Source organism: Ptychodera flava, chromosome 11, assembly GCF_041260155.1.
Source record: "Ptychodera flava strain L36383 chromosome 11, AS_Pfla_20210202, whole genome shotgun sequence".
Classification (NCBI taxonomy): Eukaryota; Metazoa; Hemichordata; class Enteropneusta; family Ptychoderidae; genus Ptychodera; species Ptychodera flava.
In genome coordinates, this window is record NC_091938.1 from 4,367,439 (window position 1) to 4,395,024 (window position 27,586).

The 27,586-nt window shown below is 36.5% G+C and overlaps 4 long non-coding RNA genes across 4 annotated transcripts; all 4 read left to right on the plus strand.

The window, feature by feature from the left end:
* Nucleotides 1–1,776: 1,776 nt before the first annotated feature.
* On the plus strand, nt 1,777–7,418 carry LOC139143330 (uncharacterized). The gene is made up of 3 exons (XR_011554575.1): nt 1,777–1,903; nt 5,786–5,940; nt 6,436–7,418. It is a non-coding gene; the product is annotated as an uncharacterized lncRNA (long non-coding RNA).
* A 2,244-nt stretch (nt 7,419–9,662) lies between these two features.
* LOC139144600 (uncharacterized) lies at nt 9,663–12,110 on the plus strand. Its single transcript, XR_011554822.1, has 3 exons — nt 9,663–9,822; nt 10,790–10,990; nt 11,712–12,110. It is a non-coding gene; the product is annotated as an uncharacterized lncRNA (long non-coding RNA).
* Nucleotides 12,111–12,764: 654 nt separating this feature from the next.
* Nucleotides 12,765–17,256, plus strand: LOC139143333 (uncharacterized). The gene is made up of 3 exons (XR_011554578.1): nt 12,765–14,722; nt 16,039–16,225; nt 17,043–17,256. It is a non-coding gene; the product is annotated as an uncharacterized lncRNA (long non-coding RNA).
* A 3,273-nt stretch (nt 17,257–20,529) lies between these two features.
* On the plus strand, nt 20,530–26,002 carry LOC139143332 (uncharacterized). Its single transcript, XR_011554577.1, has 3 exons — nt 20,530–20,813; nt 24,967–25,129; nt 25,567–26,002. It is a non-coding gene; the product is annotated as an uncharacterized lncRNA (long non-coding RNA).
* Nucleotides 26,003–27,586: the final 1,584 nt, after the last annotated feature.

A 27,586-nucleotide genomic window follows, 5' to 3' on the forward strand; every position in this document is an offset into this window, starting at 1 on the left:
AAAATATATGTAACATTATGATATTACTAAATTTATAACTAATAGCCGTCGGATGTTTCATTGATTTATAATTTATTACAGCACTAAATTACAAAAGATCTGGTAAGCATGACCAGCGGCAGTACAACATCAATTCTTATTGTAATTTGTGTTTTATAATGTAGTCAGTGAAAACTATCGTTGCCTTGAAATGAGGGTCTTCTTTGGTCTCGATTTTTGACTGTTAAAGTAACAACTTTCCAGTTTTTCAGTTTCCTTTGATGATTACTACTGAGTATTATTCATTCCATAAGTAACGGGGCTATAGCTATATTTATTGATAATATTTATATAATTTCCAAATAAAAAACAAGTTTTGTTATTCTTTTTTCTGAACTTTGTCGAAATATAGTCTTGCGAACAAAACGCAATGTGTACATCGTGAGATGTTGTAGTTGACTCTTGAATACTAATCAAGACGAAAAATCAGTCGTAATCAATAACATTTTGCATTACAAACGTAAGAATTTGTCAATAAGTTGAACACGGGGCATTTCAAAATGACTTTTGGAATATAAAAGAAACTGCCTTTGATAAATAGATCGTAAAAGTGGAATATTCGTCAAAAGTTACAGCAAAGAGATACATCGAATTCACGTTCTGTACGACTATTGTCCCTTTCTGCAGAATGTGTATTGTGTATTGTACGTTATGCATTTTATTTGTATTCACAGTCCTAAACACTTTAAACATCAATTATTCGGAGACACAGTACTAACGCTGAGGGCGTACGCAGGAACTCAGAGAACGAAAAGTGCGTAAAAGACGGGGAAGAAAGTCGATCATAAGAATAAAGCTCCACGACCTGTAACTTTCGATGTATCTCTGAGTGTTTCGTCCTGTTTGTAAGACAACTTTCTTGTTCGTCCCAAAGCACTTTGTAAAAATGCTTTGTGTTCAAGAGGTCAACATGAAAACAAGCTGTATGTGTGCAAAGTCATGTATTGTTACGACAATCGAATTCTAGTCTGGACAAGAAATCACTCTTAACAAAGGACATTGTTTACCAAACAAGGTGTTATGTCGGCAAAGCTCATTTTCTCCTTTTCTTAAAGTATTATCGAAAGATACACCTTTTGTCCATCCATTGTTTTGTTCATGCACTTACAGTGCCTTCGCACAATGGCAACAACATTGAAACAAATGCAACAGAAGCGAAAACAACAACTTAAAATTGTATTTGCCGTTACACACAACTGAGTCCTTGTAATAGGAATCGTATAGCACAGGTCAAACACCTGATAGAATGAGGTTATTTACTGCTTTGAGAGATGTCACATGGAATGGCGCTGAACAAAGGCCCTGTTGTCTGCTTTGGTGGTACGCTACCCTTTCTCGATGTATAATTTTCTTTTCTGGCTCTAAACGCAAATCTTCAATTACTCGCTCTCTCATGAACAAAACGAGTGCTTGCCCAGTGGGACAAGTACTGTGATATTTATGACTCCGGGACCAGAGCCTAGAAATATACTTAAAATGGATAACGAGCTGATACCAGCGTACACAAACAATAACTTTGTTCTTTATTACGAAGGAATTGTGATGTCCTGAAATTCATATGATCAGAATGAAAAGGCAACCGGTTTTTTCTCAACCATTTACGTCACTACTTGTGGCTACAATGTCACCATACCAATGAATACAGTTGTAAAAAGATAATTGCGGGCGGCTATTGATTGAAGTGTAGTAAAATGCAGGCTTTCAGTTGTTGGCGGCGCCATTCTACACATATGCTGCGCCGTGATAGTATTCATGAAATGCCTTTCATATACATTACGCGTCTCCCCTCGCATATCAGATTGACCTACACCGCCGAAGAGAAAAGACGCCTTCTTCGGAACTGAACCAGAGTCAAACGGACTTAGTAAGTCGACTAAGTTTACATACACTGGTTTTTACAACGATTGGCGCTGCGAGCAGGTTTTTTCTCACAGATCCATGGTGCAATCGCTTGTCCATAACCATATAGCACTACCTGTTTACGGCTATCGTCGGTGTTAGCAACGTTAACTGGTCGGTTAAACCGGTCGGATTATCATCTAAGATTTGGCAACTTTCACATAGTGTAAAAGGTAAACATATTGCCATCTGTAATTTACAACGACAACATGTTTACTTACTGGTATACACCAGCTCGTTCCCGTTTTAAGTACTTTCTCAAAAGTCAAAGCGCGGCTTGGTGATCTTGAATGACAAGGTGTATATTCTGTATTGAATAGTAGTATTGTAGTAGCGACAGTACAGCTCAGAGAGAAAACACAAGACTGTTGAATGCATTACCACCCTGAGGCGAGTGATAGAACTATAACTATGTTAGGTAACATTGAGAAACGTTATGGGAAAAAAGTGCTTGCTCTCTGTACCTTTTGAGATAAATAATGGATAAATATATCACATTCGTGGATTTGTGCAGCTCACATTACTTCATGACAATTTTCTGCCTTCAAACAAGTACGGAACCGATTATATATAAAACACTGTGATTTACTTTCAGTGTAGATTTCTGAAACCTTCCTTTACATGTAGTATAGAGATAGACAACTATTACCGCCCAACTTCTCTGTCGTTTCTTTTCTTTTGACATCACTATATTTCTATTGTTTTATTTATGTATATGGTACTCAAAGTTTTAATTTTTAATTTATAACCCTTTTAATGTAGCACTCGCCTCGAAAGAGAAACACCTAAACTTCCTCACTGAAACTTTCAACCATCATTCTCTTACGAAATCAACAATACAAATCAGGAATCATCTTGAATTGCAATGTTTGGAATTAGAGAAATGATTTACCTAACATTTACCGATATTTCAAATTCCAAATGGCCTCCATCCCTGTGTCACAGGTTATTTGTAGAATTTAAAGAAAACCAGAGAAAATAGACAGCAACAAATTTCAAGAGTTACAGCTCAAGGGTCTTTAAGTTTTACACGCGTTGTTATAATAATCCTAGGTAGTAGGTGGATTTGGGGTAAGCCTATAAATTCAAGATTTACTATTCATGTTCTGCAGTTTAAGCCAGAAACAGATGCATTTTCACTCCAATTGACTTTTCCGATTCATATACACTGTTAAATAATAACACATGAGAGCGAGGGCAATATCACGATTTATTGCCTGCCCAAGGGATGGTGGTCATGATCGAAATACTGATGATGCCCGAGCCGTAGGCGAGGGCATCATCAGTATTTCGATCATGACCACCAGCCCGAGGGCAGGCAAAAATCGTGATATTGCCCAAGCTCTCATGTGTTATTATTTTTATTACACCGAACAAGCAGACATGCTAAGAAACAACTTCTTCGAGTACAGTTCGCCTTCTGAGTCCGGACTTTAGCGTAAAATGTTGTCAGTGCCGAGTCTAGGGTTGCTGCTAAAGTTTGCCGATCTCCTCGGTGGCGTATCCAAATTTGTTGCTAGCATAGTCGCTGAACACAGAAATTGCATTCCTTGTTGCCATTTTTGTTCGTTTGCTGTTTACCTGCATCAAAATATCGTCTAACTGTTCCGGTGACAGCTCTGCATGACGTTTCGCAGCCAACTGCAAAGTACAACAAGCGAACGACAATTTGTTTTGCGCAGAAAGGATGCGCAGTAAGTAAAATGACGTCATCCATGTAATATCAAATGCAGAGGGCATCATCAAGTTCGCAGAGGGCATCATCACATTCGCAGAGGGCATCATCACGTTCTTTTACATGTCACGTGAGTCGTGTTTAACCAATGGCAGTGCACGCTGAATGAGTGAGGTGTAATAACACTGATAAATCATCATCAGGGCTTCAACGGTGCCTTCTATACACATGGGCTGCGTTCGATTATGATCCTCGGGGAGCCCTAAGTGACGTCATGATGTTATGGTGGGGCTCCTCGGGGAAGGGGGAAATCGAACGTTTACGGGGGGAACAAAATGTCAGACGACAACAACAATTCCAAAGATTTCACCACAGAATAGCTATATTTTTGCTTGTTCATTTTCAACAACTCCACCATGTCACGTCAATTGTTTTGATTAACTGTACCAACCAATACATACGACTTTTCTCCATGAGCACTAGTGTTGTCTGTTTGTCGTCCGCCATATTTGTTATGCAGTGCCCCGCACTTCCCCGACTCGACGAGCAGGGGCGGTGAAATCCACCCCGAGGTACCCCGACAATGACGTCACACGATAATCGAACAGAAACTGGGTCGCCCCGGGCCGCCCTAGGGTGCCTCGAGGAAGATATCAAACGCACCCATGAAGTAGTACCCTGCGATGTGAGTGTTGACACATTCTACATATAGCAGGACTGGAAAGAAATAATGGGGAGGGAGGGCCAGGGTCTTTACAAAAGTGTCCCTTCAAAAGCGTTTGCTCTTGAAGGGACACTCTGTGACCCTCCCAAAATTTACATGAGAAACAAACAGTGACCGTCTACCTATTTGTCACAATCCACCTCAATAATATTGAGACCTTTTCTCTTGCGGCAATCGTGGATTTAAAACTGGCCTCATTCGCATCAAAATCAACAATTAAATTTCTCTACAATTACTTTGTAGACAATAAAGCCAGGTTCCTCTGTGCCAAATTTCAAGGTCACGGGCCCTGTCAGGAGAAGATTTTTAAAGTATTATTTTTTCCAATTATCTATGACCTTTGACCTACCCTACACCTCTACAGCTAAGCTATGGCTTTATCTTATCCTATCTAAGAATCCTAGAGGGCTAGTGTCTATTGAAGAATGAATGGTATGGAACCAAATTGCACACCCAAATTTTGGGGATGTCCCTGACCTTCGACCCTTACATCATCTGGTATATCATTAATTATGTACATCTCTAATTGTAGGTTAGCCAATAGAGCCACAAGTCTGATTTTGGCGGAGAGGGATAAGTTTAGGAGAAAAGGGATTTTTTGATAAAATATCACAAGAGTGACCATTGACCTCGATTTTACTTATGGGCCTATAAATGAGTAACCAGTCTCAGTTGTCCATGAAAATTGGGGTGGGGTCACTTTTTCCCTTGAAAGAACTCTTGCAGGGTCATTACTCTGTGTATTTATTGCACCGCATCATTTTGAAAAATACCGGCCCTCCCTCCCTGTAATTTCTATCCAGTCCCTTAGTGTAATAACATCGGGCCCCTACGTGAAGAACTTGTAAACACTCATATCGCAGGCCACCTCGTCATGCATATAGAAGACGCCGTTGAAGTCCTAATGTTGATTTATCACTGTACATGGATCGAAAATTAATCTGAGTGAAAATGCCTCCATTTCTATTAAACTGCGGAATGTGAACCGTGAATCTTGAACCGTGAACCTTGAATCGTGAATCTTGAATCGTGAATCTTGATTTAGGCTTACCCTTGGATTTGTATTGTCTACAGAGTTCCCGAGAGCAAAGTTGTGTCTTACCTTCCCTTCTCTCTGTGTATACCAATCTAGCAATTCCAGGCGCCTGAGCAATATCACAATGGCATTTTTGAGCACTTCTATATACAAATTCATTGAATTAGCTTCTACTGTACTGCACTACTCATCGTTAGAATTGGGCTGATGTGCAACACCTCGGAAGCTGTTATCCAATTGCTTGGCAGAATTTACCGTTATTATTGAATTATACACAATAAAACCCTAAGATGCTGTGAAAAGTGACAATTGACCAATCAGACATAACCTTCCGAGCCAACTGCACTTTCAGCAATTAGAATTAAGTGACTGTGATCTAATACTCTACCTCTTGTAATTTTATCATTTTCAGAGACGAAACTGTACTGGTATCCCCCAACTATGAGGACGCTGGTTGTTTTACTCATCACTCTCCTGATTGCGTTCGAGTTTGTTGTAGACAATACGGATGCACATAATTGGGGCCCTGAAGATGACAACGAGCGCAGCGGAATACATCTCGACAAAGTAAGGGTTTTCTATATCATCGTGCCAATGAAATCCATGCACGCAAATCATCAGGCGGAATTTTCCCTCTTTCTTGCAAAATTCAGTCGTTAAATGATTGACACACATGCATAACAAGAAAGTCGTGGTGAGACATCGGCATGTTTTATCAGCTTTAGTCTGCCCTGTGAACTTCTTCATAAATTAACTTAGAAAATAAACCCCATAGTGCTATTCCAGTGTATATGAAAAATGGCGGAGTAGCGTTTTTCCCCGGGCTACTTTTACACACAGGGAAAATCCTTGACACTTGTAGATTGACCCTTCAATAATCAAACTTGATATCTCTACAAAATCATGAACGACTCTACTAAATACGAATTATCTCAGCTTGAAATCACTTTTTTCATTTTAGTGAAAACTGGAAACGTTTCGAGCGCTCCCAATCCTCAATTATTGAACCTTTGGTCTTTAAACGATTTCATTTAATAAGCCAAACTGTTTTGTAAATTCCAGGCCGGCGACCAGGACTTTCCACCCGGTTTTCCAGGATGGAAAAAACTAGATAGTCCATAGCGACAGTGAACAGCGTTTTCAACGATACACAACCCTGTCGAAAGACCTGAAGATGGATTGTTTCAGAATATACTCGACTATGAGAGTCTTGCCAATGGCTTACATTACATTTTGCATTTGCACCAACGATTTAATATAATGTTCACTAATGATTTAAGACAAGAAATTGATCTTTTTAGGCTGAGTGCAAGCTGTCCTAAGGATCTTCCAAAGTTTTCTCAGAATTTTTTAAAAAACTTCTACAACAATTTTTATGCCAGGAAAAACTTTCAGAATGGTATATTTTAACCCTGATTGGTTCTTTAAAATTGTGCTCCAAAAAAACTAAGCAAGATATAAAAAATCTCAGACATGCTTTCAAAGAGCGTTATAACAGCTTGATACCAGTAAGTTTGAGTCAGATATTTTGAAATATTGACACAAAACATAGGGAAAACCGATTTTTGAAAGGTTACGTAAATTACCTGTCACGTGACAGCCAAAATGTTCCCTTATATCTAGGCTTTTAGAAAATGTTTAATTTACGGGGATTCTGAGCTTATTAACCATCAGAGAATTGTTAGATTTAAAAGGTCAATTTCTCGTCTCGGAACTTTAAGATAGTGTTCACTAATGATTTAAGAGTATCAAGCGAAAAAGAGCAAAGACAGGAAAAAAATTTTATGAATCATCACTACTAAAATGTTAGTCTGAGCCACAAAGTCAATGTTCAACATGTGTATTCTACTTTATTCACTCGAAAGAAACTCTGGGACTTGTTATCGTTTTGTTTATCAAAAGAAGATGGCTCCCTACTTGCAATGGTACAATGCTGATATCCATGTAATTGTGATATTATTCAATTTATATCTAACATACCGTCTTGATATTTCTTTTATTTCTAATTGTTTACAGCATGGCATTAAAATAGCAAGCATAACGAGTGACAGTGTAGCGTCCATTTCTTTATGGAGGTTGGAAGTGATACTGAAATAGCTTTCGTAATAAATTTATGACTGTCAGCGTGAGAAACAATTTATCAGGGGATGATATACGTGCGATCACAGGAACTTTTTGAGTTAATCAGTTCATTATTCCGTCATCAATTGCGAAACTCTGAAGTTATCAGGAAGTCCCGAAATTTCTTAAGGTATTCTACATTCAAAGTCTTGACAATTTTGAAAACTATTATTGCCGGCACGATGTCTCTTCTAAACACGATAAAAACTGCCAATGATTAAGTAAAACAATATTTTGAAGTAACAAAAACAATATTTTGAAGTAACAAATGTGCACCATGCATATTCTCCCAATATTTATGGTCCGATGTAAGGCAAGTTTTAGGGCTAAATACGAGAACTGTACGAAACGAGTAGTATTAATACCTCTCAGTCCCTCACAGTTCGCATCGTGCAAAAGGAATAGTAAATCTGTGCTGTCAAGTGACGCAAGGCCTGTTTCTGATTGATCACTGCGCACGATGATTAGAGTTCAGTTACATGACTGAAACATTCTGGAACAACTCATTCCATTAAACCCCACCACCAACCACCCCATCCCCCCGCTAGTGTCCCCTGACTTCTAAGGAATCTTCAATATAGTCGAGCCGACACATCAAGTAAACCAGATAGATGAAGGGCATGGCTATTATCGCAACCCCAGAACTCCTCTGTACCGTGATGGTGAAAGTTACCTTTCATAAACTTAATAACGTACGCAAGAAGAAAGCCAGCCGTTTTCTACGCATTTTACTGACAATAATTAACAATGTCCTGCAGCATATTGAAATGACTTGAAGCGCGAGGTTGTAAGTTGACAAAGGGCATCAGGAGGTCGGATAAATAATCAAATTTCCACAGATGCTACAAAGCCATCTCAAAAACATTTTTGTACTTTCTAGTCATGACTTTATTTGTATTGTCCCGATTTCATAAACACAATGGAGTCTGTTTTTACATATTTGATCGGCTATGGTTTAAAAATGGTCCATCGTTCTCAAATGTTTGACGCATCTTTTCAAATTGACATATGATACCTCAAGCCGAAGCATGGTAATAAGTAAAAGATCTTCATGGAATTACCTTAATTAGAACTTGCTATTTCAAGTTTTAGATGTAAAGGTTCTCAGAAACATCAGAGCATTGATCTTTGTTTCACGGTATAAAGACTACTTGCAAGTGATAGGCGCAGACCGTTCAATACTGGACCTCTTTTCAGGTAGTATGCGCTTTTAAAGTGTAAGAACTTTCGCTCAAACTTTCCTCAATGAAAGTTTCATCCATTCTATTACCAAATCAAGAATAAAAATTAGGAGTCAACGTACAAATTCTGATCCCATATAAAATAAGTTGCCTAACTTGTACCGTTATTTGATATTCAAAATGGCCGCCACCCCTTTGTTAAGTCTGTGAGGAAAATAGTTTATCGTCAAACTAAGACGGTGAATATTGTAAAAATATAATAATCCGAGTATATATCCCCAAGACACATTCTACCCTAATAAGGAATAGTTCTGTAGTGGTTTAGCAGAGAATGCATCGGTTTGAATGCATGGGAGACTTTAGAGCCGATTTTTCTTTGCGCAACAAAAATCAAACATCTTGCATGTGACGAAGATTTAGGACTTCCAAGCCGTCATCATGTTTTTATGAGTGATCTACAAATGTCTTGTAAGAAATGTATGCCCTCATAATATATACCTTCAGTGTTCTGTTTGATTTTTATTTATCCTCGGAAACGTTTATTTTTGAAAACACTTCAGACTTTATTGTATGTAAGAGGTTATTAGGCTTCTTCGGTAGACATCGCCATGGCACGGAATTCCAGGTTTATTGGTTGTCGTTCCGGATACGAGTGCTGTCGTATTTTTGAACGAAACATAGTACATGTGTAGCAGAAAAGTTGACTGCGCACAGGCAGAACGTTTCACCGATAAAATCCCACAGACAATTATGTTGTCCTTATGCTGATTGTTCCATTACCTGCAAGGGGCTTTGAACTGTAAGCCGTGGTTATTTCAAAGCAGTTTTTGTTCCCGTTAAAATCACAATTGTCATATTTAGATAGAACCAATTCATCTTTGAGTCAACCATTTACATTGCAACCTTTGGCCGGATAGTTGAACAATACACCTATACCAGTGAACGCAATTGTCAATACAATTGGGGGCAGTCACTGATTGAAGAAAACTATTCATTGGCGCATGGTTCAATATGTGACCCAAATACTTCATCAACGTCAAAGAAAATCCGCACTCCACCATACCACTGCTCATTCACAGCTGTCTTCAGTGATACCGGTTGATTGGATTTGTTTCGAAGATTTGGCAACTTTCTCGCAGTGAAAAAGGTAAAAAAATGCTATATGTTATTCTCAAAGATTTAACATGTCCATACGAACATACGCTGCATTCCTGGTTCAATTTTGTTTAAAAGTGACCAGTTAAAAAAACAAAAACAAAAAACGAAAACAGTGCATATCTTGGTTATCATGAACACAAGAACAACAATTTAAGCCCACATCAGCGCTGAGGGATATAAACAGAATTCGCATAAGTAAACGTGCAACAGCTTTTAGAGAAGTAATTTTACTTTCCGAAAAACATAGTGTCTACAAAACTGTGACTCTTTGAACCTTGCCCTATTCCAAGGAATTCGTTTCCTTGCACGCGAATATGACAAGAAATGTAGATCCATACCTAAAGCTAGCCCTCTTGAAAAGCTTGCAGATTAAGGTAAAACGCGTCTCGGGGACAGATATTCAGACGATCAAACTTTTACAATTCTTTTCTGATATACCACTTGTGTGGGTTCATTTTAAACCTCTTAGTGTAAGAAAATTTTTCACCGGCTTAATTTTTCGAAATTCGAAAATTGTATTTTTCTCCTTAGAGTTAACACAGGGATGGCGGCCATTTTGAATTTCAGATATCGGTAAATTTTGGGTGATTTTTTTCTCTAGTACCAAAATTTGCACGGTGACCCCCGATTTTTTTTCTTGATTTTGAAAGAGAATGGCAGGAAGATCCTTTAAGGAAAGTTTGGGCAAAAGTTTAAGTCTTTGACTTTCGAGGTGCATACTACCTTAAAAACAATGCTTTAACCACTGTGTCAGTAAGGGTGTTTTGTTAAAACGAACTTCAAAAAATTCGGGAGCCTAAGTTGAGAATATGATTAGTTTAGGTTTCATGACGGTTTAGGTTTCATGTTTTCACAAGTTCACGAACTACAGAAATACATTTTGATTTTGTCCTTCCCCCGTCCATGGAGTGACTGTGATCTAACGCTGGTCCTGGTGTATATTTATCGTTATTCAGAGACGTCACAGTTCTGGCATCCCGCCAACCATGAAGACCTTGTTTCTCACACTCATTATTCTTCTGATCGCGTCCGAGTTTGTTGGACGCAGTGCGTGTGCTTGGTGGGGAGGAAGCAGTGGAGGCGACGACGAAGGCGACCACGGCGGCGGCCACGGCCACGGTGGAGGCGGTGGTGGTGTTGGAATTCATCTCAATAGAGTAGGGATTTCCTATACCATTGTGTCGATGACATCCATGCACGCTAATCATCATAGTAACAGACTACTGAAAATAGAAAAACAGTCGGAATTATTCCTCTTCCTTTGCAGAATTTTAATCGTTAGATGATTGACTTACAAATATAACAAAACCAGTCATGTTGCTGAGAATGGGGTTTGATTTGTGTTAGACTTTGCCTCCCTGTGAACGTTTGCGTCAAAATAACTTACTAAATAACCCCCATAATGCTATACCAGGGGACATGAAACGGGGAAAGAGGTGCTATGCATGAATTACTTTAAGTTACACCAGGAAAAATGTGTTACGCTATGCTCTGGTCTAAGGACCAGTCGTTGTCAAACTTGATATCTTTACTATATCTGACTCAAATACGAATTGTCAGCGATTTAGGTTATGTTAAACGTTTAGAAATCTTACCATCTTTAATTGTTCTTGCCTTTAGACGACATTATTTTAGGAAACCAAGTTTTTCTTTTTTCAAGCTCCTTATGAGACTACCTCTTAGAGGGAAAAGAGAAGGTAGTCAATAACGACAATGGACAGCGTTTCCAACGGTTACACAACCCTGTCAACCGGACATGAAGAAGGATTGTTTTTAGACGATACTTTTCTATAGGAGTATTGTTAATAGTTTGCACAAAAAAGTTTGCATCCGGACGATCTTTATTATTATAAATCGAGTTGTTCTGTCTAATTACAGCCTCTGAGAAGCCGTGCACAGTCTCCTGTATGGAAAAGAGTGAATGGTCCATAGCGACATTGAAAAGTTTTTCAGTGATAACGCACCGCTATCGACTTGACGTGAAGATGGATTGCTTTAGAAGATACTCAACTGTTTTAAGATGTTAAATGTATTAGGAGAATCGGGCAAAACGAAAACTTTTGGACAGAGTAGCAATATCTTACTAATCATTATAATCACTTGTCTAAATTCAAATTTCAACATAGTATTATTGTACAATGAGTACTCGAAAGAAAATCTGGAATTTGTTACCACATTGTTCATCAAGAAGAATACTTTTTTCTTCCTGCAATGTTAACATGTTAAAATATATGTAACATTATGATATTACTAAATTTATAACTAATAGCCATCGAATGTTTCATTGATTTATAATTTTTTACAGCACCAAATTACTAAAGGTCTGGTAAGCATGACGAGCGACAGTACAGCATCAATTTCTTATTGTAAGTTGATGTTTTATAATGTAGTCAGTGAAAACTATACCGTTGCCTTGAAATAAGGGTCTTCTTTGGTCTCTATTTTTGACCGTTAAGGATGTACGATCGAAAAAGTAAAAGTAATGTCAATTTTTCAAATGGGGATTTTTGAATACCTACATATGTGAATAGTCCAAAACTGGGAAAAAAACATGGGGTCACCGCGCTTGTCTTTTTACAAAATGACATTAAAAATTCACGGTTTTTCACAAAATCACTGAAAATCAATAAAACAGGTCATCATTTTCATATTTATATCATGATTGCATTTTTCACGTTTACACTGTAAAAGAATAAAGAAATTATACACTGAGCTACTTTGAAGATTTTACTTACATTAAAATTGAGTAAAAAAGTCATCATATTTATTTTTTAACCAAATTGCAACAAATATGCCCCAAATTTTAGGAATGGGAGAGATAATTTATTCATTATTGATAGTTTCTACTAATGTCAATTTTCTCAAACTTTGCCAAATAATAGCTCTTTTTGTGATTTTTCAAAACCACATTTTGTTTATAGGTCACCGAGCTCGATTTTTCACAATTTTGCAAAATCTAACTAGGATTTACAGGTTCTGGCGATAAACCATGCTCTCCCGAGTTCGTCGCGCGAGGGCGCTCTTCAAATGCTGCTGACCTGCAGTGGCTACCTGCATGGCCTTGTCATGGTCATGATTCAAGCCTACCTGTAAACTTTAATGAGAGGGAAATGACAGAACAAAGCAAAGACTGTTAGGTTCTTCTACTTTTCAGAGTCTATATATTAATACAGCATACAAAAAATCACGTAATATTTATTGCCGTGACGTTTATCGGTGGGGATTAGGTTGACTTCGCTGCAGGCTAAGTAGGCTAAGTTGTCACACACTACGTGGAGCCAGGAGCCGAGGCCGTGAACTTGGCGTTTCTCCAATACACGATGACAATCGTAAAGGCAAGCCCACAACTGACACAAGTGTAAAGATTTTCTGCTAGTCCACTCAAATCTACAATGCGACGGCCATTCTTCCATTCTCCGGTAGGTCTACTAGCGACACTATCATTGGAATTATAACCACGACGTGTTCTTGTAGGCCTATAGCGAATCAGACATCACACTTCTGACTTACGCTGTACAGGCTACGGTCATGTTGCATTTTTTTATCTCTTTGCTGAATTCTCGTACCTTCCAGCGTGTTTTGAGGGCACGCTGAACATTTTCTCGACGCGATTTTCCTTTACCTGCAGACAACATTTTGTACAACGCAAAAACGTTCGGAACGTCACTATGCGCGCGTGGTTACTATGGATACATTTCTGCGCGGAAATCGGCGCAGTACGCTTATATTTTTCCGATCGTACATCCTTAAAGTAACAACTCTCCAGTTTCCTCTGATGATAACTACTGCGATTTATTCATTCGATAAGTAATGGTGCTATAGCTGTAACTATTGATAATATGTATATAATTTCCAAACAGAAAACAAGTTTTCTTATTCTTTTTCCTGAACTTTGTCGAAATATAGTCTTGCAAACAAAACGCAATGTGTACATCATGAGATGTTGTAGTTGACTCTTGAATACTAATCGAGACGAAAACTCAGTTGTTATCAATAACATTTTGCATTACAAACGTAAGAATTTGTCAATAAGTTGAACACAGGGCAATTCGAAATGACGTTTGGAATAGAAAAGAAACTGCCTTTGATAAATAGATCGCAATAGTGGAAAATTCGTCAAAAGTTACAGCAAAGAGATACATCGAATTCAAGTTCTGTACGACTATTGTTCCTTTCTGCAGAATGTGTATTGTGTATTGTACGTTATGCATTTTATTTGTATTCACAGTCCTAAACACCTTAAACATCAATTATTCGGAGACACAGTGCTAACGCTGAGGGCGTACGCAGGAACTCAGGGAACGAAAAGTGCGTAAAAGACGGGGGACAAACTCGATCATAAGAATAAAGCTCCACGACCTGTAACTTTTGATGTATCTCTGATACGCTACCCTTTCTCGATGTGTAATTTTCTTTTCTGTCTCTATACGCAAATCTTCAATTACTCGCTCTCTCATGAACAAAACGAGTGCTAGCGCAGATAGGACAAGTAAGCTTACTGTGATATTTATGACTCCGGGATCAGAGCCTAGAAATATACTTAAAATGGATAGCGAGCTGATACCAGCGTACACAAACAGTAACTGTGTTCTTTATTACAAAGGAATTGTGATGTCCTGAAATTCATATGATCAGGGTGTAAAGGCAACCGGTTTTTCTTTTTCTCAACATTTACGTCTCCACCCCAGGGCACAATGTCACTATACCAATGAATGCCGTTGTCATACGTAATTCAGGGCAGCTATTGTTCGAAGAAGCATTTTCCCACAGCTCCATGGTGCAATCGCTTGTCCATAACCATATAGCACTACCTGTTCCCGGCTGTCTTCGGTGTTACCAACTGGTCGGATTATCATCGAAGATTTGGCAACTTTCACGTAGTGTAAAAGGTAAACATACTGTCATCTGTAGTTTACAACGGCTTAACGTGTTTACTTACGGCTTGGTGATCTTGAATCACAAGGAATATATTCTGTATTGAATAGTAGTATTGTAGTAGCGATAGGATAGCTCAGAGAGAAAATACAAGACTGCTGAATACATTACCACATGAGGCGAGTGACATAACTATAACTATGTTAGGTAACACTGAGAAACGTTACGGGAAAAAAGTCCTCCCTCTCTGTACCTTTTGAGATAAATAATGGATAAATATATCACATTCGTGGACTTTGTACACCTCACATTACTTCATGACAATTTTTAGCCTTCAAACAAGTATGGAACCGATTATATATAAAACATTGTGATTTACTTTCAGTGTAGATTTCTGAAACCTTCCTTTACATGTAGTGTAGAGATAGATAACTATTACCACCCATCTTCTCTGTCGTTTCTGTTCTTTTCACTATATTTTTATTGTTGTATTTATGTATGTGATACTCTAAGTTTTAATTTTATAACCCTTTTAATATAGCACTCGCCTCGAAAGTGAAATACCGAAACTTCCTAACTGAAACTTTCAACCATCATTCTCTTACCAAATCAACAATAAAAATCGGGAATCATCTTGAATTGCAAAGTTTGGAATTAGAGAAATGATTTACCTAACATTTACCGATATTTCAAATTCAAAACGGCCTCCATCTCTGTGTCGAAGGTTATCTGAATTTGGGGAGTGTTTGATTTTTAAAATACAAAGATCGCGAGAATGTATCCTATTCTAAAAGCTTCAAAATACACCCCCTCAAGTGGATCAGAAAAAAATGGTAAAATTTGAAGAATCGGAATATCTGTCCCCAAGGCGCTTCCCTCCTTGATTCTCCGAAAAATGTTATAACTTGGTCGTTGGCTAAGCAATTAAGATGCAGATTTATATATTTATGAAAGGTACGTCCAACAATTCTTCACTTGTCCTTATGTCAAGAAACACATTATTTTGACAATTTTTCTTGAAATCTTAATGATAGTTAACACGCACTTTTATGAATGAGGCTGAGTGCCGTAACTTTTAATATGTTTACTGTTACACTATTAGAAAAGGACGTCGTTTACTTGCAAGTGAATATTCCAAGAAAATATTGATTCAGGGCCTACACCACGGATTCTGAAAAGTCAGGGCATTGCAGACAATGTTTTTGACTACTCTGTTCAGCGAGGATATTTTGAATATATTAATATTTAGATATTTTGATTTTGTCTAACCACCGACCATGGAGTATCTGTGATCTAACACTTTCCCTTGTGTATACTTATCGTTATCCAGAGACGCAATAGTTCTGCATGGCATCAAGCCAACCATGAAGACTTTGGTTGTCACACTCTCTATTCTTCTGATTGCGTCTGAGTTCGTTGTGTGCGACGCGGACTCTTCGTTGAGAGACTGCGCTGGCAACAATGGCCGTACCGGTCCTAACGACGGCTATTGCCGGAATGGAATACATCTCAACGGAGTACGTATTTTCTCTATCATTGTTTCAATGATATCTATGGACGCAAATCATCTTATAAGGTAGAATGTGCCTCGAGGGCGGATATTTGGACTACCAAACTTTTCCTATTCTTTTCTGATCTAAAACTTGTGGGGATTCATTTAAAACTCTTTGTTTATTTTACCGTCATACTTTTCCGAAATCGAAACAATATTTTTTATCCATAGAGTTAAGAGAATATTGAAAATTCAACAACAGTCGGAATTATTCCACTGCCTTTGTAGAATTTTAAGTCATACTCCAAAATTGGACAAAGAACAAAACTGAACACTTTCAAAAGGACAACAAAGTATCCAGCTTGTACAATAAACAAACTGACAAATAAACGGGGAAGAGGTTTTTTACATGGGCCACTTTCAGTTACACAAACAAATATTTGTCACAATAGTCTAAGGACTCGTCCTTGTCAAATCTCTCCGTGAAATCTCTTCTATATCTGAAGAATTGTCAGAGATTTAGGTTTTGTGAATGCTTAAACGTTTAAAGTTCTCACAAACTTTAATTGTTGAACTCTTTCCTTTAGACATTATTTCAGGAACCAGAATTGGTTTTGTTTTTCAAATTCAAGCCTTTTATGAGACTGCCTCAAAGAGGGAAAAAAGAAGGCAGTACATAACGTCATGGACAGTGTTTTCAATGGTTATACAACCCTGTCGACCGGACCGGATGGATTGTTTCAGAATATACTCGTGTATGGGAGTGTTGTCGATGGCTTACACAGAAAAAGTTTACTTTTAGATGATCTTTTATTAAATAGAGTTGTTCTTTTAAATTACAGCCCTTGAAGAGAGATGTACGACCTCCTTTATGGAAAAGATTAATAAAGAGTCCATAGCGATTAACAGTTTTTTTCCAACACGCACCTATAGCTACTGACTGGACATGACGATGAATTGTTTTAGAAGCTACTCCACTGTTTTAAGATGTTTAATGTTTTAGGGCAATCAAGCGTAAGGAAAAGGACATTGTAACAATCTTACAAATCATTATAATCAATTGTATAAATCTGCGCCGCAATTCAGATTTCAACACGTGTATTCTCACATGCGAAAGCAAATCTGGGACTTGTTACCCCGTTGTTCATCAAGGAAGATACTTTTTTCGTGCTTGTGAGTTTAATGATGATATAAGCTTATATGTGCCATCATGATAATATTCAATTCATAACTAATATGCCGTAAAATTTCATTGATTAATGCTGATATATATATGCCATTATGATATTATTTAATTTATTACTAATATGCCGTGAAATTTCATTGATGGTATAATGCTGATGTACATGTGCCCTTATGATATTATTAAATTTATAACTAATATGCTGTAAACTTTCATTGATTAATGCTGATATATATGTACCATTATGATATTATTCAATTTATAACTAATATGCCGTAAAATTTCATTGATTAATGCTGATATATATGTGCCATTATGATATTATTCAATTTATAACTAATGTGCCGTAAAATTTCATTGATTAATGCTGATATATATGTACCATTATGATATTATTCAATTTATAACTAATATGCCGTAAAATTTCATTGATTAATGCTGATATATATATGCCATTATGATATTATTCAATTTATAACTAATATCCCGTAAAATTTCATTGATAAATGCTGATATATATATATGCCATTATGATATTATTCAATTTATAACTAATATACCGTAAAATTTCATTGATTAATGCTGATGTATATGTACCATTATGATATTATTCAATTTATAACTAATATGCCGTGAAATTTTATTGATTAATGCTGATGTATATGTGCCATTATGATATTATTTAATTTATTACTAATATGCCGTGAAATTTCATTGTTAATGCTGATATATATATGCCATTATGATATTATTCAATTTATAACTAATATACCATAAAATTTCATTGATTAATGCTGATGTATATGTACCATTATGATATTAGTGAATTTATAACTAATATGCCGTGAAATTTCATTGATTAATGCTGATATATATATGCTTTAATGATATTATTCAATTTATAACTAATATACCGTAAAATTTCATTGATTAATGCTGATGTATATGTACCATTATGATATTATTCAATTTATACTAATATGCCGTGAAATTTCATTGATTAATGCTGATATATATATGCCATTATGATATTATTCAATTTATAACTAATGTGCCGTAAAATTTCATTGATTAATGCTGATATATATATGCCATTATGATATTATTCAATTTATAACTAATGTGCCGTAAAATTTCATTGATTAATGCTGATATATATGTGCCATTATGATATTATTCAATTTATAACTAATATGCCGTAAAATTTCATTGATTATGCTGATATATTATGCCATTATGATATTATTCAATTTATAACTAATATACCGTGAAATTTCATTGATTAATGCTGATGTATATGTGCCATTATGATATTATTTAATTATTACTAATATGCCGTGAAAGTTCATTGCTTAATGCTGATATATATATGCCATTATGATATTATTCAATTTATAACTAATATGCCGTGAAATTTCATTGATTAATGCTGATGTATATGTACCATTATGATATTATTCAATTTATAACTAATATGCCGTGAAATTTCATTGATTAATGCTGATATATATATGCTTTTATAATATTATTCAATTTATACCTAATATACCGTAAAATTTCATTGATTAATGCTGATGTATATGTACCATTATGATATTATTCAATTTATAACTAATATGCCGTGAAATTTCATTGATTAATACTGATATATATATGCCATTATGATATTATTCAATTTATAACTAATATGCCGTAAAATTTCATTGATTAATGCTGATATATATGTACCATTATGATATTATGCAATTTACAACTTACATGCCGTAAAGTGTTTCATTGATTTATATTTGTTTATCGCATAAAATTAAAAAGTAAGCATAACGAGTGACAGACTGGCTAAGCGTCAATTTCTTTAGGTAAATTGTGTTCTGTAGTGAAGTCACTGAAAACTGAAAACTGCTCTTTGTCTTGAAATGGGGGTCTTATCTGCTTTTGATTTATATTATTTATATAATTTCAGCTCAGAAAAGTCTTCCCATTCTTCATAAAGTCTTGCAATTAAAAGCAGTGTGTACATTTTGAAATGCTGTAGTTGACACTTGAATACTGATACAGACGAAAAATCAGTAGTGATCCATAACATTTGACATTACAAATTTCTTAATTTTTTGACAAGTTAAATACGAGGCATTTCGACAAGACTTTCGGATAAGAAACGAAACTGCATGTGACATATAGATCGAAACAGTGACAAATTCGTCAAAAATTACAGCAAAGTTATATGTCGAATTCACTATCCTCTACGACTATTGTTCCTTTCAGCAGAGTTTGTCCCGTGTTTAGGAAGTTATAAATGTTATTTGCACTCAGAGTCCTAAACATCAAAAATATGAAGAGACAGGCTAACACAGGACTGGGAAGGAACTCAGTCATAAGAATAAAGCTCCATGAACTGTAACTTTTGATGTGTTTCTGAGTATTTTGTCCTGCCCGTAAGATATACTTTCTTGATCGTCTCAAAGCTATATGTCAAATTGTTCAACAGGTCAACACAGGTTGTATGAGTGCGATGTCCAGTACTATTATGACAATGAAATTCTAGTCCGGACAGGAAATCACATTTCATCAAGGACACTGTTTACTATACAAGGTGTTGTGCTACTTGGCAAAACTCATTCTTTGAATTTCTGGAACAAAGCAATCAAAATATTATCTGAAGATACGCTACTGCACGTACAACAGCAAAAGCACTGAAACATGTGGAACAAAAACGAAAACAACAACTTAAAATTGTATTGGCCATGGCACAGGACTGAGCTCTCTGTAGTATGAATCGGTTATCACAGGTCAAACATTTGCTAGAACGAGGCTATTTATCATTGTGATAGATAAAAGCCACATAGTATTGAAGAGGGCACTGAACCATGGACAGTAGAGAGACAGTTTCTCTGCTCTATAAGACTGAACTATGACCCTTTGACCTACTTTGGTAATACCCTGCCGGCTTTCAATGTCATATTGTTATATTCTCTCTGGACGCCATTCTTTCATTACTTGGTCTCACATAAACAAACTGGGTGTTTGCGTAGATGGGACAAGTACTGTGATATTTATGACTCCGGGATCAGGGCCTAGAAAGATAGTTGAAATAAATAACGAGGTGATACCAGAATGGACAAACAATAACTTTGTTCTTTATTAAGAAGGAATTGTGATGTACTGAACATCATATGATCATCTTCAAAGGGAAAGCAGTTTATCTTTCTCTCAATCATTTACGTTTCCAACCGGTCGCACAATGTCCCCATACCAATGAATGCAGTTGTCAATACGTAATTGAGGGCGGCTATTGATTGAAGAAAGATTTTTCTCACGGCTCCTTGGGTGACTGTCTATCCATACTCATTTGGCACTACTGATCACGGCTGTCTTCAGTGTACCAGCTGGTCGGATTTGTATCGAAGATATTCAACTTCTCGCAGTTGAAAAGGTAAAAATATTGCTTTCTGTATTTTACAAACAACATGTTTACGAACAGGTGTACCAGCCCATTCTTCGAGAAAGCGCGGCCTGGTGATCTTGAATGACAACGTTAACATTCTACATTGATTACAGAATTCACACTATTAGCAGTGGCTCAGAGAAATGATTGACTTCGCGAAAAAAACAAAACTGTGGTTCCTCTACTATTCAGTTATCTGTACTACTGTAGCGGCGATAGGATAGCTCAAAGAAGAAATGCAAGACTGTTGAATATATTACCTTCTGAGATACACAAATATATCACATCGGTTGACTTTGTGCAGCTCACATTGCTGTATTGGAATTTCAGCCTTTACACAAGTATAGAACCGATTATATATAAGCATTGTGATTTACTTTCAGATTACTGATTTCGAAAACATTCCTTCACAAGTAGTACAAAGATACTATGATACAGCATTATGGAAAGTCATTAAGCATTTGTACTTCACCCAGTTCCTAATTTGCATATTTAATAAACTTTCCTAATAAGAGATATATACCGAGATTGACTTAATCAAAGTTGGCGAAACATGCCATGTACATTCATGATACTAGGTTAAAACAATAGTGAAAGTCATTTAGCATTTTCACTTCAGCAATCACTAATTTGAATATTGAACGAACTTTCCCAATTAGGGTGTGTATCTGGATTGGCGTGATAAAAGTTGACGAAAGTTGCTATGTATATTTGAGATACACTGATGTAACAATCATGAATGTTGTTTTAACAGTTTTAGATAAAGTTATTACTAATTTGCATATTAAATAATTATGGATATGTATCTGAAATGACTTGATCAAAGTTGGTAATACGTGTAATTGGCATTGAAGATACTAAGTTTAACATTGAAAGTCATTTTGCATTTTTACTCCAGCTAACAGCTAATTTGCATATTTAACGAACTTTCCTTATCAGGAATAGCTATATGGGTTGGCTTAATCAAAGCTGACAAAACGTGCTATGTACATTGTAGATACTACCAAAGGTCGGTTTACTTTTTTAAAAGATCTAATTACTGATTTGCACATTTAACGAACTTTTCTAATTAGGAATATATCGTGATTGATTTGATCAGAAGCGATGAAACTTGCCATGTACATTAATGATACTATGATAAAACATTAATGAAAGTTGTATTGCATTTTTACATCAGCAAGTTACTAATTTGCATATTAACTAACTTTCCAAATTAGGGATTTAAGACTGGAAGGACTCTAAATTAGGTTTACGAAACTTGCTCTGTATATTGATGAGACAATTATGTTGTAATAGTCGAAGATATTTTGCATTTTCATGTCAGCTAAATAAATTTGCATATCTAATGAGCTTCACAGTTTGACCAAAGGTAATTACACTCACTACACAAAGTGGTGATATAATGGCAGCAGTAAAAAAAATTGCTATTTTTATTTCAGCTAATAATTAATGACGTTTTGAATTAAACTTTGGTGAGTATAGTTCATAGTGTTGATCATAACACTTCAATGAAGTTGCAAACATGTTGCAAAAAGTTTAAATTTACAGACAACTGCAATATATACTGAAACACGTGAGCATTTTCAGTTCATATCTGGTTAGAGTATATCTTTGTGCGTGCTACTGAGACTAAAGATCTGTGCTTGGCCAAGACGGTAGTCCCTGTGTGTACAACTGTGGTGTAAGATTTCAATAATAACATAGTGGGCGGCTCATGTTGGAACAGACCAGAGCAGACAGTTGTTTTGTTCAGAAATTTATATTTGTAACCACAGCATTTATATAATTAATCTCGTCTTTGAGAATTTGCCAAAATTGAGGACTTGCCGCAAGTTGCTTGCAATATTCGGAGATAATCTAGTACTTTCAGAAATAAAGTGTCTGATGTAATTTAGTAATTGGGTAAATTGTTGTTGTATTTCATTGTCACATCAAGGGGGTTATCGGCGGCATTTGATGTATTAGAATTTGTTTCTTTGCGAGCGAATATTGCAAGAAACATTGAGCCTAGCTAAAGCTAAATCTTCTGAAGCGTCAGGAAATTGCAATGTTTTACGATCAAAACCGGATAATAATGGACCCTGCAATTGATCCAAATTTTGCCACACTCGTGTAATTAGCTTGTAAAGTTGTGCCAAAATCATAATCGCTTGCCAAGGTCTCTTGTCCGGGCAGCTGGATATTTTCCGAATACAGTGTGTTAACAGGTAGTTAGTGGGAAGTAACGGACCCGTACGAGCGGACAATGTTCCAAAATTTGCCTCAAAAGTTGCACTGACTTGTTGTAATTGCGGTGAAAATCAAAGAAAACACGATTTGATCTAATTTTGGATAATTGGACAGTGAAGTTATGTCGGTTTCATCTGCAAATGTAATCTCATCTGCTTTTCTTTTCAATTTATACACTTGGTTTCATGAGTAATTTGTAATATAGCAACATTCACTTATAGAGCACCTAACACTTTTGAGAAATTTGAAAAATATAATAAAGATCAAATTATCCCAAATTAGTTCCAATCGTGTTAGAGATTTTACGGACCCATAACAAACACACAGCACTCTGTACAGAGAATCATATGACACTGCATACCACCGCGCTGAGTTACATTGTATCACAACCGGAGTTGTCATTAGACTTTTGTTGTATTTGCATTGTATAAAGTTATTTGGCAAAAAAATCGTGATCCGCTGGAAAAGAGGTGTACGTACGCCAGAAGCTGTGCGTGAGAGAGTTGTCAAAATGTTCGGGGATGGAAAGCCAAGGAATCTTTACCATACACACACAGACTAAGGGGTGGACCATTTGATATCCTGGGGGGGGGGGCTTGGAAGATTGGTGGAGAGCCATTATTTTTTTTCCCACCTGCTTCACCATGAATTATTTTTTTCTACAGGGCATATGCTGGCAACTTTTTTTTCACTTTCCTTCTTCGAGATATATTTTTTTTTTACAAAATTTCGGTGCAATGTTTGTTTGCTTGGTTTCTCACACCCAGTAACTAGATGCTATTCTATCGCACACAGACTATATTCAAGAAACTAAATAAAGATATGTAAATACATGTACATTTTTGATTCACTTTATAAAAATATCAGTTTATAGATCTTATTTATACCATAGGTAACACACTCAAAATACAAATCAAACAACCTGATTACTGAGTTCTACATTAAGCATTAACAAACTTACAGTGAAAACTTTTCTGAGAACATCACTGGTGTCATCAGAAGAGATGATGGTATCCTACATATATTTGTAAAATCATGTACATTTATGGCAGGACCAGACATTTACTTGTGCTTGAAACAAATATGTCATTGTCTGACAAGTGTCCTGGTTTGAGTGATATTAGCAAGTTGAACAGTCCACTTGACCCAGTTCATGGCAGGCTGTCTCTCTTCTTGTGTTATTTTGACAAAATCCATACATTCAGATTTACACATTTCTGGAAAACACTGGTGAGCAATTTCAATTTCAGCATACTTCCTCTAATCAGAAGGTCATGTATACTGTACAATTGTTCATATTCAGTTATTGTTCCTCAAGCTTGAAATGGTTTATGCTTTATAAAACTCCAGAGCTACTGCTTGATTTTTATTGATGCTGCAGTGTGCATCGAACAATTGCCAAGATTTTTTTTTCCGAGTCGCAATGGTCCATAATTGTTTTTCCATCAGCCACTTAAAGCCAGATTTTTTTTTTCAAGCAACTCCACCTGGCATCTTTTTTTTCCCCAAATCTTCCAAGCCCCCCCCCCCCCCAGGATATCAAATGGTCCACCCCTAATCAGTTCCTACCGGCTGACAGGTTTTATTGCTCTATCTTAAAGATTACAGTGGAAGCCTACGGTGAATCAACACCATCATCGGTCAGTTGTTTGCCGCAACTACAATTACTGATCCTGTAGTAATTTTGGAAACAACTCTGTCAGTGACGATGTATTAAAATATAGAACTGATGCCAACAACTGCAACCCAATATTCAAAATATGATTATTTTATTACATTAGTTAACAATTTATGATGGCATGCCTTCATAAGTTCAGGAATTACAGAAAGATATTTTGATTTTGTCTAACCACAGTCCACATAGTGACTGTAAATTTAAAACTGTCCCCGGTGTTTATTTTTCGTTATTCAGAAGACGTCACAGTTCTGGCACCCCGCAAACCATGAAGACATTGGTTGTCACACTCATTATTCTCCTGATCGCGTCCGAGTTCGTTGTACACGATACAGATGCTAGGGTATTTGTACCTGGCGTCGACGTCCGAGGGCGCGCTGACGCAATACATCTCAATAAGGTACGGGCGCGGGCTACCTCTATCATCATGATCATTGTTTCAATGAAATCCATTCGCGCTAGTCATCTACAACAGACACTGAGAATACAGCAACAGTCGGAATTATTCCACTTCCTTTGCCACAAAGGATAAGTTTTGTGAACGCTTCGGTCATAATTACTCAGTTAATAACCCTCATATTTCAGTTGATATGAAACGGGGAGAAGTATTTTGCATTTTTCATAGACTTGTTATTTCAGCTAACCTGGTATATATATATATATATATATATATATATATATATATATATATATATATATATATATATATATATATATAATATATATATTACTGTGTATATGTGTGTGCGCGTATGTCTCTCTATCTAGTCTTCTTGAATAATATTTAATTGTTACAGCTAATATTGGACTATTTTTTAAAATAAATTCCTCTATCAGAGAAGGCCAAGGCCAGGACCTGCTGGACCAAAAAGACTGGATAGTCCATAGCGACAACGAACAGTGTTTTCAATGAATACCCGAAGATGGATTGATTGTTTCCGAAGATACTCGACCGTGGGAGTGTACAAGATATTGATGGCTTACATAGGAGTTTACATTTGCACCATCCCTAGCGTATATAGTGTTCACTTACGAGAATTGAAAGGAAAAATTAAGAAAAATCAGCACAAAATTTGTATCGGTCAATATTGCCTAAATGTCAACTTGCTGCGGCGTTATTTATCAAATTGCTACGGCATTATATTTATCAAAGACGTAGACAACAACTTAGTCTTGTTTGCGATGCTATTGCTGACATAACATATTATTCAATTAAAGAACTAATATGCCGTCGAGATGGTTCTTTGGTTTCTATTTGTTAACATTATGATATTAAAAATTCAAGAATAAAGAGTGACTACGCAGCGTCCATTTCTTTGTAAGCTTCTGAGAAATGATGTTATCTCGATCTTCTGATGATACAAACATTGCTAAGAGAGTTCGTTTAGTTATTATAGCCGGGGTTGGGCTGAAATAGACCTTTCCCCGTTTTTCCCACAAAGCATTTCTGTGGCTACATCAAACAGCGTATACACTGTCAAAACAACAAAAGCAAACCGATTTTGTGTTGTACAACTGATTGTTATACAAGAATGACACAAATTTGCGATGCCAAAAATTGCCTCACGTATTTTGTATCTATCGGAAACGAAAATATAGGCAAGGGTGTGACCTGACATAGTGTTCTATGAGTAATGGAGCCGTCATCATTTACGGCCTGTGGGTCGAAGGAATGTGAGGGTGGGGGTCACTCAAAAATTGAAAACTTAGAGGGGGTTTGCTCAGAATGTGGAAAGGAAGAAGGGGTACTCAATATTTTGTGCGAAATAAATTGAAAGAACTCTCAAATTACACTATTCCACACATCAGTTTCTCAAAGTTCCACCAGACTGCACCATTGCATACATCAATAAGGACTGGTCAGTTTCTTCAGCCTGAGGGGGGGGGTGGATTATTTGTTGCCGACGTCAAAAAGTGGCTGACCCCCCTATTCCAACTTTCGAAAACAGGGTGACCCCCCTATTCCAACTTTCGAAAACAGGGTGACCCCCCTAATTTTTGGGGTATGATTTAAACATTCAGTCATTCTGTGTTTTAATGAAATTGTTGTCATGTCAGTTGTAAGATAGGAACTTAAAAGTGTCAATTCTAAAGTTTGAATACAGTATTTTGAATGAGCTGTGAATGTACTCCACTCTTTTTATGCATAACCAGATGTCCAGAACTATTGTAAGAAAAATGTGATTGTGAAATGTTAGTGCATGTTGCTTTCTAATACTGAATTCTCATAGAGAAAACAGAAAAGTATCAGGAACTTGTCATGCTTTTCATATAAACTGCAGACTCAATTTACAGACATCAAGATATGCATTTTTCGTAAGTATGAGCCGTGTCGAAATTAAAAACACACTGACCCCTCTACTGGGCATTTCAAAACATAGTGACCCCCCTATCACCAAAGTCAAAAACAGGGTGACACCCCCCCCCCCATGAATCCACCGCCCCCCCCCCAGGCCGAAGAAACTGACCAGTCCCTTACTCAATTTTTTCACAGGATCTAGGACAAAACTGAACTGTTGTGAATTCATCCTTTATTATCACAGAAACATATATTTTCATTGACTTCAGTTCAATAACCATTTTGACATTTAACCATACCGTATTCAGGCTTTTCATTAGAAGCTGGCAGCTGGAGAAATGACACAAGAAGGTCACAGATTTTCCATTCCTGCATATTCTTTGGTCTTCAATCTCTGGCAAACTGAGAAGTGTTTTTCACAGAATGTATTGTCATTGTTTGGTTATTGAATATTGTGACTCACACACTGATCATGCAAAAAATGTAATAAAATATCAGTGTTCAATGTAATTTTCAAAAAATTTTACCGAGTGCAAAATAATTTAAACACCTCTCAGA